General features: G+C 44.2%; 22 non-coding genes across 22 annotated transcripts; all 22 read left to right on the forward strand.

The window, feature by feature from the left end:
- The first annotated feature begins 227 nt into the window (after positions 1–227).
- Positions 228–300, forward strand: trnav-cac (transfer RNA valine (anticodon CAC)). The gene has a single exon. It is a non-coding gene; the product is annotated as a tRNA-Val (tRNA).
- Positions 301–1,212: 912 nt separating this feature from the next.
- Positions 1,213–1,285, forward strand: trnav-aac (transfer RNA valine (anticodon AAC)). Its single transcript has one exon. It is a non-coding gene; the product is annotated as a tRNA-Val (tRNA).
- Positions 1,286–1,409: 124 nt separating this feature from the next.
- trnav-uac (transfer RNA valine (anticodon UAC)) lies at positions 1,410–1,482 on the forward strand. The gene has a single exon. It is a non-coding gene; the product is annotated as a tRNA-Val (tRNA).
- A 433-nt stretch (positions 1,483–1,915) lies between these two features.
- Positions 1,916–1,988, forward strand: trnav-cac (transfer RNA valine (anticodon CAC)). The gene has a single exon. It is a non-coding gene; the product is annotated as a tRNA-Val (tRNA).
- A 1,083-nt stretch (positions 1,989–3,071) lies between these two features.
- trnav-cac (transfer RNA valine (anticodon CAC)) lies at positions 3,072–3,144 on the forward strand. The gene has a single exon. It is a non-coding gene; the product is annotated as a tRNA-Val (tRNA).
- A 1,115-nt stretch (positions 3,145–4,259) lies between these two features.
- On the forward strand, positions 4,260–4,332 carry trnav-cac (transfer RNA valine (anticodon CAC)). The gene has a single exon. It is a non-coding gene; the product is annotated as a tRNA-Val (tRNA).
- Positions 4,333–4,936: 604 nt separating this feature from the next.
- trnav-uac (transfer RNA valine (anticodon UAC)) lies at positions 4,937–5,009 on the forward strand. Its single transcript has one exon. It is a non-coding gene; the product is annotated as a tRNA-Val (tRNA).
- A 433-nt stretch (positions 5,010–5,442) lies between these two features.
- On the forward strand, positions 5,443–5,515 carry trnav-cac (transfer RNA valine (anticodon CAC)). The gene has a single exon. It is a non-coding gene; the product is annotated as a tRNA-Val (tRNA).
- Positions 5,516–6,119: 604 nt separating this feature from the next.
- Positions 6,120–6,192, forward strand: trnav-uac (transfer RNA valine (anticodon UAC)). Its single transcript has one exon. It is a non-coding gene; the product is annotated as a tRNA-Val (tRNA).
- Positions 6,193–6,428: 236 nt separating this feature from the next.
- On the forward strand, positions 6,429–6,501 carry trnav-aac (transfer RNA valine (anticodon AAC)). The gene has a single exon. It is a non-coding gene; the product is annotated as a tRNA-Val (tRNA).
- A 124-nt stretch (positions 6,502–6,625) lies between these two features.
- trnav-cac (transfer RNA valine (anticodon CAC)) lies at positions 6,626–6,698 on the forward strand. Its single transcript has one exon. It is a non-coding gene; the product is annotated as a tRNA-Val (tRNA).
- A 604-nt stretch (positions 6,699–7,302) lies between these two features.
- Positions 7,303–7,375, forward strand: trnav-uac (transfer RNA valine (anticodon UAC)). The gene has a single exon. It is a non-coding gene; the product is annotated as a tRNA-Val (tRNA).
- A 236-nt stretch (positions 7,376–7,611) lies between these two features.
- trnav-aac (transfer RNA valine (anticodon AAC)) lies at positions 7,612–7,684 on the forward strand. Its single transcript has one exon. It is a non-coding gene; the product is annotated as a tRNA-Val (tRNA).
- An 805-nt stretch (positions 7,685–8,489) lies between these two features.
- Positions 8,490–8,562, forward strand: trnav-uac (transfer RNA valine (anticodon UAC)). The gene has a single exon. It is a non-coding gene; the product is annotated as a tRNA-Val (tRNA).
- Positions 8,563–8,798: 236 nt separating this feature from the next.
- trnav-aac (transfer RNA valine (anticodon AAC)) lies at positions 8,799–8,871 on the forward strand. The gene has a single exon. It is a non-coding gene; the product is annotated as a tRNA-Val (tRNA).
- Positions 8,872–9,001: 130 nt separating this feature from the next.
- Positions 9,002–9,074, forward strand: trnav-cac (transfer RNA valine (anticodon CAC)). The gene has a single exon. It is a non-coding gene; the product is annotated as a tRNA-Val (tRNA).
- Positions 9,075–9,678: 604 nt separating this feature from the next.
- trnav-uac (transfer RNA valine (anticodon UAC)) lies at positions 9,679–9,751 on the forward strand. Its single transcript has one exon. It is a non-coding gene; the product is annotated as a tRNA-Val (tRNA).
- A 236-nt stretch (positions 9,752–9,987) lies between these two features.
- Positions 9,988–10,060, forward strand: trnav-aac (transfer RNA valine (anticodon AAC)). The gene has a single exon. It is a non-coding gene; the product is annotated as a tRNA-Val (tRNA).
- Positions 10,061–10,190: 130 nt separating this feature from the next.
- trnav-cac (transfer RNA valine (anticodon CAC)) lies at positions 10,191–10,263 on the forward strand. Its single transcript has one exon. It is a non-coding gene; the product is annotated as a tRNA-Val (tRNA).
- Positions 10,264–10,867: 604 nt separating this feature from the next.
- trnav-uac (transfer RNA valine (anticodon UAC)) lies at positions 10,868–10,940 on the forward strand. The gene has a single exon. It is a non-coding gene; the product is annotated as a tRNA-Val (tRNA).
- A 236-nt stretch (positions 10,941–11,176) lies between these two features.
- On the forward strand, positions 11,177–11,249 carry trnav-aac (transfer RNA valine (anticodon AAC)). The gene has a single exon. It is a non-coding gene; the product is annotated as a tRNA-Val (tRNA).
- A 1,988-nt stretch (positions 11,250–13,237) lies between these two features.
- trnav-uac (transfer RNA valine (anticodon UAC)) lies at positions 13,238–13,310 on the forward strand. The gene has a single exon. It is a non-coding gene; the product is annotated as a tRNA-Val (tRNA).
- The last annotated feature ends 129 nt before the right edge of the window (positions 13,311–13,439 follow it).

Raw genomic sequence — 13,439 nt, forward strand, 5'->3', positions numbered from 1 at the left:
GGCGAAAGAGAACTAGTGTGGAAGTGGGGAGTTTCTGTAGTGTAGTGGTCATCACGTTCGCCTAACACGCGAAAACTCCTCGGTTCTAAACCGAGCAGAAACAGCTGCTTACTTTTGATGAAAAGTATGAACCCTTTATAGCCGACTGTGGGCTTTAGAAGACATTACCTTTATGCACATTTTACAGAGCCTTCAATTAAATATGTTGGACTGTTTGAGGGAGGTAGGTTTCCGTAGTGTAGTGGTTATCACGTTTGCCTCACACGCGAAAGGTCCCCAGTTCGAAACTGGGCGGGAACAGTGAATCTCTTTTTCACAATGGTTCAATTGGCATTCTGTTGAGGAGGAACTCAACGCTACCGAAGCTTTGCGGCCAAGAGGCATGAATATAGTCAGCAAAGGTGTAGTTGATGCAGAAATGAAAGAGCAGTCACTGTTTGACCTAAACCTAACCCACACTCGTGTCATTTCAAGCCTGCGTGGCTTTCTTCTGAGGAACACGAAAGAAGATATTTGTCAGAGTGGCCCTCTGTTAGGCAGCAGCTCTACGTCACGAAGGCCTTTCTTTACACAGGTGTGAAGACAATTATTAAGCCACACTAGGCAGCAGTAACTGCCACACCGACAGACTCTGTACTTTAAACCAGGCAGTTTTAATGAACAGATGGATGGTGCACTCAAAGACAAAATATTTCGTATAACGTTAAAAACAATTATATTAAATAACCTAAAAAAGAGCAAAAAAGTAATGGTCACAGAGCAATCCTTCAGACAACTGGAAAAATGCTTGCTTTGCCACTCAAAAAAAACTATTTGCAGACTGAAGAGCACAACGCAATCTGTAATTTTATTCGTGCTCCAAGAAGCGTGCGATGAAAAGCTCAGATCCAACCTTGACTGCAGGTTTCCGTAGTGTAGAGGTTATCACATTCGCCTTACACGCGAAAGGTCCCCAGCTTGAAACTGGGCGGAAAGAGGTGGGGGCTTTTGTTCTTTCTGTGGTGAAATGGCTGTCTGGTAGGCAGGTGGTCCAAGCTGCAAATGCCTTAATTCCGAGATAAGTTAAGGGAAATTATTTGGAAACTCTGCGTAGACTGCCACGCCGAATGAACTCTGTCCTGTTGTGTGTGGGATTTACGCAGATTGCCTATTTGCATTTGGGCACATCATTGCATAGATTATGGCAAAAGAGAACTAGTGTGGAAGTGGGTAGTTTCTGTAGTGTAGTGGTCATCACGTGCGCCTAACACGCGAAAGGTCCTCGGTTCGAAACCGAGCAGAAACAGCTGCTTCCATTTGATGAAAAGTATGAACCCTTTTTAGCCGACTGTGGGCTTTAGAAGACGTTACCTTTATGCACATTTTACAGAGCCTTCAATTAAAAATGTTGGACTGTTTGAGGGAGGTAGGTTTCCGTAGTGTAGTGGTTATCACATTCGCCTTACACGCGAAAGGTCCCCAGCTCAAAACTGGGCGGAAACAGGTGGGGGCTTTTTTTCTTTCTGTGGTGAAATGGCTGTCTGGTAGGCAGGTGGTCCAAGCTGCAAACGCCTTAATTCCGAGGTAAGTTAAGGGAAATTATTTGGAAAGTCGGCATAGACTGCCACGCCGAATGAACTCTGTCCTGTTGTGTGTGGGATTTACGCAGATTGCCTATTTGCGTTTGGGAACATCATTGTATAGATTATGGCGAAAGAGAACTAGTGTGGAAGTGGGGAGTTTCTGTAGTGTAGTGGTCATCATGTTCGCCTAACACGCGAAAACTCCTCGGTTCTAAACCGAGCAGAAACAGCTGCTTACTTTTGATGAAAAGTATGAACCCTTTATAGCCGACTGTGGGCTTTAGAAGACATTACCTTTATGCACATTTTACAGAGCCTTCAATTAAAAATGTTGGACTGTTTGAGGGAGGTAGGTTTCCGTAGTGTAGTGGTTATCACGTTAGCCTCACACGCGAAAGGTCCCCAGTTCGAAACTGGGCGGGAACAGTGAATCTCTTTTTCACAATGGTTCAATTGGCATTCTGTTGAGGAGGAACTCAACGCTACCGAAGCTTTGCGGCCAAGAGGCATGAATATAGTCAGCAAAGGTGTAGTTGATGCAGAAATGAAAGAGCAGTCACTGTTTGACCTAAACCTAACCCACACTTGTGCCATTTCAAGCCTGCGTGGCTTTCTTCTGAGGAACACGAAAGAAGATATTTGTCAGAGTGGCCCTCTGTTAGGCAGCAGTTCTACGTCACGAAGGCCTTTCTTTACACAGGTGTGAAGACAATTATTAAGCCACACTAGGCAGCAGTAACTGCCACACCGACAGACTCTGTACTTTAAACCAGGCAGTTTCAATGAACAGATGGATGGGGCACTCAAAGACAAAATATTTCGTATAACGTTAAAAACAATTAAATTAAATAACCTAAAAAAGACCAAAAAAGTAATGGTCACAGAGCAATCCTTCAGACAACTGGAAAAATGCTTGATTTGCAAACTGAAGAGCACAACGCAATCTGTAATTTTATTCGTGCTCCAAGAAGCGTGCGATGAAAAGGTCAGATCCAACCTTGACTGCAGGTTACCGTAGTGTAGAGGTTATCACATTCGCCTTACACGCGAAAGGTCCCCAGCTCGAAACTGGGCGGAAACAGGTGGGGGCTTTTTTTCTTTCTGTGGTGAAATGGCTGTCTGGTAGGCAGGTGGTCCAAGCTGCAAACGCCTTAATTCCGAGGTAAGTTAAGGGAAATTATTTGGAAAGTCGGCATAGACTGCCACGCCGAATGAACTCTGTCCTGTTGTGTGTGGGATTTACGCAGATTGCCTATTTGCGTTTGGGAACATCATTGTATAGATTATGGCGAAAGAGAACTAGTGTGGAAGTAGGGAGTTTCTGTAGTGTAGTGGTCATCATGTTCGCCTAACATGGGTCCTTGGTTCGAAACCGAGCAGAAACAGCTGCTTCCTTTTGATGAAAAGTATGAACCCTTTTTAGCCGACTGTGGGCTTTAGAAGACATTACCTTTATGCACATTTTACAGAGCCTTCAATTAAAAATGTTGGACTGTTTGAGGGAGGTAGGTTTCTGTAGTGTAGTGGTTATCACGTTCGCCTCACACGCGAAAGGTCCCCAGTTCGAAACTGGGCGGGAACAGTGAATCTCTTTTTCACAATGGTTTAATTGGCATTCTGTTGAGGAGAAACTCAACGCTACCGAAGCTTTGCGGCCAAGAGGCATGAATATAGTCAGCAAAGGTGTAGTTGATGCAGAAATGAAAGAGCAGTCACTCTTTGACCTAAACCTAACCCACACTCGTGCCATTTCAAGCCTGCGTGGCTTTCTTCTGAGGAACACGAAAGAAGATATTTGTCAGAGTGGCCCTCTGTTAGGCAGCAGCTCTACGTCACGAAGGCCTTTCTTTACACAGGTGTGAAGACAATTATTAAGCCACACTAGGCAGCAGTAACTGCCACACCGACAGACTCTGTACTTTAAACCAGGCAGTTTCAATGAACAGATGGATGGTGCTCTCAACGACAAAATATTTCGTATAACTTTAAAAACAATTAAATTAAATAACCTAAAAAAGAGAAAAAAGTAATGGTCACAGAGCAATCCTTCAGACAACTGGAAAAATGCTTGGTTTGCCACTCAAAAAAAAGCTATTTGCAGACTGAAGAGCACAACGCAATCTGTAATTTTATTTGTGCTCCAAGAAGCGTGCGATGAAAAGGTCAGATCCAACCTTGACTGCAGGTTTCCGTACTGTAGAGGTTATCACATTCGCCTTACACGCGAAAGGTCCCCAGCTTGAAACTGGGCGGAAACAGGTGGGGGCTTTTGTTCTTTCTGTGGTTAAATGGCTGTCTGGTAGGCAGGTGGTCCAAGCTGCAAACGCCTTAATTCCGAGGTAAGTTAAGGGAAATTATTTGGAAACTCGGCGTAGACTGCCACGCCGAATGAACTCTGTCCTGTTGTGTGCGGGATTTACGCAGATTGCCTATTTGCGTTTGGGCACATCATTGTATAGATTATGGCGAAAGAGAACTAGTGTGGAAGTAGGGAGTTTCTGTAGTGTAGTGGTCATCACGTTTGCCTAACACGCGAAAGGTCCTCGGTTAGAAACCGACCAGAAACAGCTGCTTCCTTTTGATGAAAAGTATGAACCCTTTTTAGCCGACTGTGGGCTTTAGAAGACATTACCTTTATGCACATTTTACAGAGCCTTCAATTAAAAATGTCGGACTGTTTTAGAGGTAGGTAGGTAGGTTTCCGTAGTGTAGTGGTTATCACGTTCGCCTCACAAGCGAAAGGTCCCCAGTTCGAAACTGGGCGGGAACAGTGAATCTCTTTTTCACACTGGTTCAATTGGCATTCTGTTGAGGAGGAACTCAACGCTACCGAAGCTTTGCGGCCAAGAGGCATGAATATAGTCAGCAAAGGTGTAGTTGATGCAGAAATGAAAGAGCAGTCACTGTTTGACCTAAACCTAACCCACACTCGTGCCATTTTAAGCCTGCGTGGCTTTCTTCTGAGGAACACGAACGAAGATATTTGTTAGAGTGGCCCTCTGTTAGGCAGCAGCTCTACGTCACGAAGGCCTTTCTTTACACAGGTGTGAAGACAATTATTAAGCCACACTAGGCAGCAGTAACTGCCACACCGACACACTCTGTACTTTAAACCAGGCAGTTTCAATGAACAGATGGATGGTGCACTCAAAGACAAAATATTTCGTATAATGTTAAAAACAATTAAATTAAATTACCTAAAAAAGAGCAAAAAAGTAATGGTCACAGAGCAATCCTTCAAACAACTGGAAAAATGCTTGGTTTGCCACTCAAAAAAAAGCTATTTGCAGACTGAAGAGCACAACGCAATCTGTAATTTTATTCGTGCTCCAAGAAGCGTGCGATGAAAAGGTCAGATACAACCTTGACTGCAGGTTTCCGTAGTGTAGAGGTTATCACATTCGCCTTACACGCGAAAGGTCCCCAGCTCGAAACTGGGCGGAAACAGGTGGGGGCTTTTTTTCTTTCTGTGGTGAAATGGCTGTCTGGTAGGCAGGTGGTCCGAGCTGCAAACGCCTTAATTCCGAGGTAAGTTAAGGGAAATTATTTGGAAACTCGGCGTAGACTGCCACGCCGAATGAACTCTGTCCTGTTGTGTGTGGGATTTACACAGATTGCCTATTTGCTTTTGGGAACATCATTGTATAGATTATGGCGAAAGAGAACTAGTGTGGAAGTGGGGAGTTTCTGTAGTGTAGTGGTCATCATGTTCGCCTAACACACGAAAGGTCTTCGGTTCGAAACCGAGCAGAAACAGCCGCTTCCTTTTGATGAAAAGTATGAACCCTTTTTAGCCGACTGTGGGCTTTAGAAGACATTACCTTTATGCACATTTTACAGAGCCTTCAATTAAAAATGTTGGACTGTTTGAGGGAGGTAGGTTTCCGTAGTGTAGTGGTTATCACGTTCGCCTCACAAGCAAAAGGTCCCCAGTTTGAAACTGGGCGGGAACACTGAATCTCTTTTTCACAATGGTTCAATTGGCATTCTTTTGAGGAGGAACTCAACGCTACCGAAGCTTTGTGGCCAAGAGGCATGAATATAGTCAGCAAAGGTGTAGTTGATGCAGAAATGAAAGAGCAGTCACTGTTTGACCTAAACCTAACCCACACTCGTGCCATTTTAAGCCTGCGTGGCTTTCTTCTGAGGAACACGAACGAAGATATTTGTCAGAGTGGCCCTCTGTTAGGCAGCAGCTCTACGTCATGAAGGCCTTTCTTTACACAGGTGTGAAGACAATTATTAAGCCACACTAGGCAGCAGTAACTGCCACACCGACAGACTCTGTACTTTAAACCAGGCAGTTTCAATGAACAGATGGATGGTGCACTCAAAGACAAAATATTTCGTATAATGTTAAAAACAATTAAATTAAATAACCTAAAAAAGAGCAAAAAAGTAATGGTCACAGAGCAATCCTTCAGACAACTGGAAAAATGCTTGGTTTGCCACTCAAAAAAAAGCTATTTGCAGACTGAAGAGCACAACGCAATCTGTAATTTTATTCGTGCTCCAAGAAGCGTGCGATGGAAAGGTCAGATACAACCTTGACTGCAGGTTTCTGTAGTGTAGAGGTTATCACATTCGCCTTACACGCGAAAGGTCCCCAGCTCGAAACTGGGCGGAAACAGGTGGGGGCTTTTGTTCTTTCTGTGGTGAAATGGCTGTCTGGTAGGCAGGTGGTCCAAGCTGCAAACGCCTTAATTCCGAGGTAAGTTAAGGGAAATTATTTGGAAACTCGGCGTAGACTGCCACGCCGAATGAACTTTGTCCTTTTGTGTGTGGGATTTACGCAGATTGCCTATTTGCGTTTGGGCACATCATTGTATAGATTATGGCGAAAGAGAACTAGTGTGGAAGTGGGGAGTTTCTGTAGTGTAGTGGTCATCACGTTCGCCTAACACGCGAAAGGTCCTCGGTTCCAAACCGAGCAGAAACAGCTGCTTCCTTTTGATGATATGAACCCTTTTTAGCCGACTGTGGGCTTTAGAAGACATTACCTTTATGCACATTTTACAGAGCCTTCATTTAAAAATGTTGGACTGTTTGAGGGAGGTAGGTAGGCTTCCGTAGTGTAGTGGTTATCACATTCGCCTCACACGCGAAAGGTCCCCAGTTCGAAACTGGGCGGGAACAGTGAATCTCTTTTTCACAATGGTTCAATTGGCATTCTTTTGAGGAGGAACTCAACGCTACCAAAGCTTTGCGGCCAAGAGGCATGAATATAGTCAGCAAAGGTGTAGTTGATGCAGAAATGAAAGAGCAGTCACTGTTTGACCTAAACCTAACCCACACTCGTGCCATTTCAAGCCTGCGTGGCTTTCTTCTGAGGAACACGAACGAAGATATTTGTCAGAGTGGCCCTCTGTTAGGCAGCAGCTCTACGTCACGAAGGCCTTTCTTTACACAGGTGTGAAGACAATTCTTAAGCCACACTAGGCAGCAGTAACTGCCACACCGACAGACACTGTACTTTAAACCAGGCAGTTTCAATGAACAGATGGATGGTGCACTCAAAGACAAAATATTTCGTATAATGTTAAAAACAATTAAATTAAATAACCTAAAAAAGAGCAAAAAAGTAATGGTCACAGAGCAATCCTTCAAACAACTGGAAAAATGCTTGGTTTGCCACTCAAAAAAAAGCTATTTGCAGACTGAAGAGCACAACGCAATCTGTAATTTTATTCGTGCTCCAAGAAGCGTGCGATGAAAAGGTCAGATACAACCTTGACTGCAGGTTTCCGTAGTGTAGAGGTTATCACATTCGCCTTACACGCGAAAGGTCCCCAGCTCGAAACTGGGCGGAAACAGGTGGGGGCTTTTTTTCTTTCTGTGGTGAAATGGCTGTCTGGTAGGCAGGTGGTCCGAGCTGCAAACGCCTTAATTCCGAGGTAAGTTAAGGGAAATTATTTGGAAACTCGGCGTAGACTGCTACGCCGAATGAACTCTGTCCTGTTGTGTGTGGGATTTACACAGATTGCCTATTTGCTTTTGGGCACATCATTGTATAGATTATGGCGAAAGAGAACTAGTGTGGAAGTGGGGAGTTTCTGTAGTGTAGTGGTCATCACGTTCGCCTAACACGCGAAAGGTCCTCGGTTCGAAACCGAGCAGAAACAGCCGCTTCCTTTTGATGAAAAGTATGAACCCTTTTTAGCCGACTGAGGGCTTTAGAAGACATTACCTTTATGCACATTTTACAGAGCCTTAAATTAAAAATGTTGGACTGTTTGAGGGAGGTAGGTAGGCTTCCGTAGTGTAGTGGTTATCACGTTCGCCTCACAAGCAAAAGGTCCCCAGTTTGAAACTGGGCGGGAACACTGAATCTCTTTTTCACAATGGTTCAATTGGCATTCTTTTGAGGAGGAACTCAACGCTACCGAAGCTTTGCGGCCAAGAGGCATGAATATAGTCAGCAAAGGTGTAGTTGATGCAGAAATGAAAGAGCAGTCACTGTTTGACCTAAACCTAACCCACACTCGTGCCATTTTAAGCCTGCGTGGCTTTCTTCTGAGGAACACGAACGAAGATATTTGTCAGAGTGGCCCTCTGTTAGGCAGCAGCTCTACGTCATGAAGGCCTTTCTTTACACAGGTGTGAAGACAATTATTAAGCCACACTAGGCAGCAGTAACTGCCACACCGACAGACTCTGTACTTTAAACCAGGCAGTTTCAATGAACAGATGGATGGTGCACTCAAAGACAAAATATTTCGTATAATGTTAAAAACAATTAAATTAAATAACCTAAAAAAGAGCAAAAAAGTAATGGTCACAGAGCAATCCTTCAGACAACTGGAAAAATGCTTGGTTTGCCACTCAAAAAAAAGCTATTTGCAGACTGAAGAGCACAACGCAATCTGTAATTTTATTCGTGCTCCAAGAAGCGTGCGATGAAAAGGTCAGATACAACCTTGACTGCAGGTTTCCGTAGTGTAGAGGTTATCACATTCGCCTTACACGCGAAAGGTCCCCAGCTCGAAACTGGGCGGAAACAGGTGGGGGCTTTTTTTCTTTCTGTGGTGAAATGGCTGTCTGGTAGGCAGGTAGTCCGAGCTGCAAACGCCTTAATTCCGAGGTAAGTTAAGGGAAATTATTTGGAAACTCGGCGTAGACTGCCACGCCGAATGAACTCGGTCCTGTTGTGTGTGGGATTTACACAGATTGCCTATTTGCTTTTGGGCACATCATTGTATAGATTATGGCGAAAGAGAACTAGTGTGGAAGTGGGGAGTTTCTGTAGTGTAGTGGTCATCACGTTCGCCTAACACGCGAAAGGTCCTCGGTTTGAAACCGAGCAGAAACAGCCGCTTCCATTTGATGAAAAGTATGAACCCTTTTTAGCTGACTGTGGGCTTTAGAAGACATTACCTTTATGCACATTTTACAGAGACTTCAATTAAAAATGTCGGACTGTTTTAGAGGTAGGTAGGTAGGTTTCCGTAGTGTAGTGGTTATCACGTTCGCCTCACAAGCAAAAGGTCCCCAGTTTGAAACTGGGCGGGAACACTGAATCTCTTTTTCACAATGGTTCAATTGGCATTCTTTTGAGGAGGAACTCAACGCTACCGAAGCTTTGCGGCCAAGAGGCATGAATATAGTCAGCAAAGGTGTAGTTGATGCAGAAATGAAAGAGCAGTCACTGTTTGACCTAAACCTAACCCACACTCGTGCCATTTTAAGCCTGCGTGGCTTTCTTCTGAGGAACACGAACGAAGATATTTGTCAGAGTGGCCCTCTGTTAGGCAGCAGCTCTACGTCACGAAGGCCTTTCTTTACACAGGTGTGAAGACAATTATTAAGCCACACTAGGCAGCAGTAACTGCCACACCGACAGACTCTGTACTTTAAACCAGGCAGTTTCAATGAACAGATGGATGGTGCACTCAAAGACAAAATATTTCGTATAATGTTAAATACAATTAAATTAAATAACCTAAAAAAGAGCAAAAAAGTAATGGTCACAGAGCAATCCTTCAAACAACTGGAAAAATGCTTGGTTTGCCACTCAAAAAAAAGCTATTTGCAGACTGAAGAGCACAACGCAATCTGTAATTTTATTCGTGCTCCAAGAAGCGTGCGATGAAAAGGTCAGATACAACCTTGACTGCAGGTTTCCGTAGTGTAGAGGTTATCACATTCGCCTTACACGTGAAAGGTCCCCAGCTCGAAACTGGGCGGAAACAGGTGGGGGCTTTTTTTCTTTCTGTGGTGAAATGGCTGTCTGGTAGGCAGGTGGTCCAAGCTGCAAACGCCTTAATTCCGAGGTAAGTTAAGGGAAATTATTTGGAAACTCGGCGTAGACTGCCACGCCGAATGAACTCTGTCCTGTTGTGTGTGGGATTTACACAGATTGCCTATTTGCTTTTGGGCACATCATTGTATAGATTATGGCGAAAGAGAACTAGTGTGGAAGTGGGGAGTTTCTGTAGTGTAGTGGTCATCACGTTCGCCTAACACGCGAAAGGTCCTCGGTTTGAAACCGAGCAGAAACAGCTGCTTCCTTTTGATGAAAAGTATGAACCCTTTTTAGCCGACTGTGGGCTTTAGAAGACATTACCTTTATGCACATTTTACAGAGACTTCAATTAAAAATGTTGGACTGTTTTAGAGGTAGGTAGGTAGGTTTCCGTAGTGTAGTGGTTATCACGTTCGCCTCACACGCGAAAGGTCCCCAGTTCGAAACTGGGCGGGAACAGTGAATCTCTTTTTCACAATGGTTCAATTGGCATTCTTTTGAGGAGGAACTCAACGCTACCGAAGCTTTGCGGCCAAGAGGCATGAATATAGTCAGCAAAGGTGTAGTTGATGCAGAAATGAAAGAGCAGTCACTGTTTGACCTAAACCTAACCCACACTTGTGCCATTTCAAGCCTGCGTGGCTTTCTTCTGAGGAACACGAACGAAGATATTTGTCAGAGTGGCCCTCTGTTAGGCAGCAGCTCTACGTCACGAAGGCCTTTCTTTACACAGGTGTGAAGACAATTATTAAGCCACACTAGGCAGCAGTAACTGCCACACCGACAGACTCTGTACTTTAAACCAGGCAGTTTCAATGAACAGATGGATGGTGCACTCAAAGACAAAATATTTCGTATAATGTTAAAAACAATTAAATTAAGTAACCTAAAAAAGAGCAAAAAAGTAATGGTCACAGACCAATCCTTCAAACAACTGGAAAAATGCTTGGTTTGCCACTCAAAAAAAAGCTATTTGCAGACTGAAGAGCACAACGCAATCTGTAATTTTATTCGTGCTCCAAGAAGCGTGCGATGAAAAGGTCAGATACAACCTTGACTGCAGGTTTCCGTAGTGTAGAGGTTATCACATTCGCCTTACACGCGAAAGGTCCCCAGCTTGAAACTGGGCGGAAACAGGTGGGGGCTTTTTTTCTTTCTGTGGTGAAATGGCTGTCTGGTAGGCAGGTGGTCCAAGCTGCAAACGCCTTAATTCCGAGGTAAGTTAAGGGAAATTATTTGGAAACTCGGCGTAGACTGCCACGCCGAATGAACTCTGTCCTGTTGTGTGTGGGATTTACACAGATTGCCTATTTGCTTTTGGGCACATCATTGTATAGATTATGGCGAAAGAGAACTAGTGTGGAAGTGGGGAGTTTCTGTAGTGTAGTGGTCATCACGTTCGCCTAACACGCGAAAGGTCCTCGGTTCGAAACCGAGCAGAAACAGCCGCTTCCTTTTGATGAAAAGTATGAACCCTTTTTAGCCGACTGTGGGCTTTAGAAGACATTACCTTTATGCACATTTTACAGTGCCTTCAATTAAAAATGTTAGACTGTTTGAGGGAGGTAGGTAGGCTTCCGTAGTGTAGTGGTTATCACGTTCGCCTCACAAGCAAAAGGTCCCCAGTTTGAAACTGGGCGGGAACACTGAATCTCTTTTTCACAATGGTTCAATTGGCATTCTTTTGAGGAGGAACTTAACGCTACCGAAGCTTTGCGGCCAAGAGGCATGAATAAAGTCAGCAAAGGTGTAGTTGATGCAGAAATGAAAGAGCAGTCACTGTTTGACCTAAACCTAACCCACACTCGTGCCATTTTAAGCCTGCGTGGCTTTCTTCTGAGGAACACGAACGAAGATATTTGTCAGAGTGGCCCTCTGTTAGGCAGCAGCTCTACGTCACGAAGGCCTTTCTTTACACAGGTGTGAAGACAATTATTAAGCCACACTAGGCAGCAGTAACTGCCACACCGACAGACTCTGTACTTTAAACCAGGCAGTTTCAATGAACAGATGGATGGTGCACTCAAAGACAAAATATTTCGTATAACGTTAAAAACAATTAAATTAAATAACCTAAAAAAGAGCAAAAAAGTAATGGTCACAGAGCAATCCTTCAGACAACTGGAAAAATGCTTGGTTTGCCACTCAAAAAAAAGCTATTTGCAGACTGAAGAGCACAACGCAATCTGTAATTTTATTCGTGCTCCAAGAAGCGTGCGATGAAAAGGTCAGATCCAACCTTGACTGCAGTTTTCCGTAGTGTAGAGGTTATCACATTCGTCTTACACGCGAAAGGTCCCCAGCTCGAAACTGGGCGGAAACAGGTGGGGGCTTTTGTTCTTTCTGTGGTGAAATGGCTGTCTGGTAGGCAGGTGGTCCAAGCTGCAAACGCCTTAATTCCGAGGTAAGTTAAGGGAAATTATTTGGAAACTCGGCGTAGACTGCCACGCCGAATGAACTCTGTCCTGTTGTGTGTGGGATTTACGCAGATTGCCTATTTGCGTTTGGGCACATCATTGTATAGATTATGGCGAAAAAGAACTAGTGTAGTAGTGGGGAGTTTCTGTAGTGTAGTGGTCATCACGTTTGCTTAACACGCGAAAGGTCCTCGTTTTGAAACCGAGCAGAAGCAGCTGCTTCTTTTTGATGAAAAGTATGAACCCATTTTAGCCGACTGTGGGCTTTAGAAGACATTACCTTTATGCACATTTTACAGAGCCTTCAATTAATAATGTTGGACTGTTTGAGGGAGGTAGGTTTCCGTAGTATAGTGGTTATCACGTTTGCCTCACACGCGAAAGGTCTCCAGTTCGAAACTGGGTGGGAACAGTGAATCTCTTTTTCACAATGGTTCAATTGGCATTCTGTTGAGGAGGAACTCAACGCTACCGAAGCTTTGCGGCCAAGAGGCATGAATATAGTCAGCAAAGGTGTAGTTGATGCAGAAATGCAAGAGCAGTCACTGTTTGACCTAAACCTAACCCACAACCGTGCCATTTCAAGCCTGAGTGGTTTTCTTCTGAGGAACACGAAAGAAGATATTTGTCAGAGTGGCCCTCTGTTAGGCAGCAGCTCTACGTCACGAAGGCCTTTCTTTACAAAGGTGTGAAGACAATTATTAAGCCACACTAGGCAGCAGTAACTGCCACACCGACAGACTCTGTACTTTAAACCAGGCAGTTTCAATGAACAGATGGATGGTGCACTCAAAGACAAAATATTTCGTATAACGTTAAAAACAATTAAATTAAATAACCTAAAAAAGAGCAAAAAAGTAATGGTCACAGAGCAATCCTTCAGACAACTGGAAAAATGCTTGGTTTGCCACTCAAAAAAAAGTTATTTGCAGACTGAAGAGCACAATGCAATCTGTAATTTTATTCGTGCTCCAAGAAGCGTGCGATGAAAAGGTCAGATCCAGCCTTGACTGCAGGTTTCCGTAGTGTAGAGGTTATCACATTCGCCTTACACGTGAAAGGTCCCCAGCTCGAAACTGGGCGGAAACAGGTGGGGGCTTTTTTTCTTTCTGTGGTGAAATGGCTGTCTGGTAGGCAGGTGGTCCAAGCTGCAAACGCCTTAATTCCGAGGTAAGTTAAGGGAAATTACTTGGAAACTCGGCGTAGACTGCCAAGCCG

Source organism: Carassius carassius, chromosome 22 (assembly GCF_963082965.1).
Source record: "Carassius carassius chromosome 22, fCarCar2.1, whole genome shotgun sequence".
NCBI lineage: Eukaryota > Metazoa > Chordata > Actinopteri > Cypriniformes > Cyprinidae > Carassius > Carassius carassius.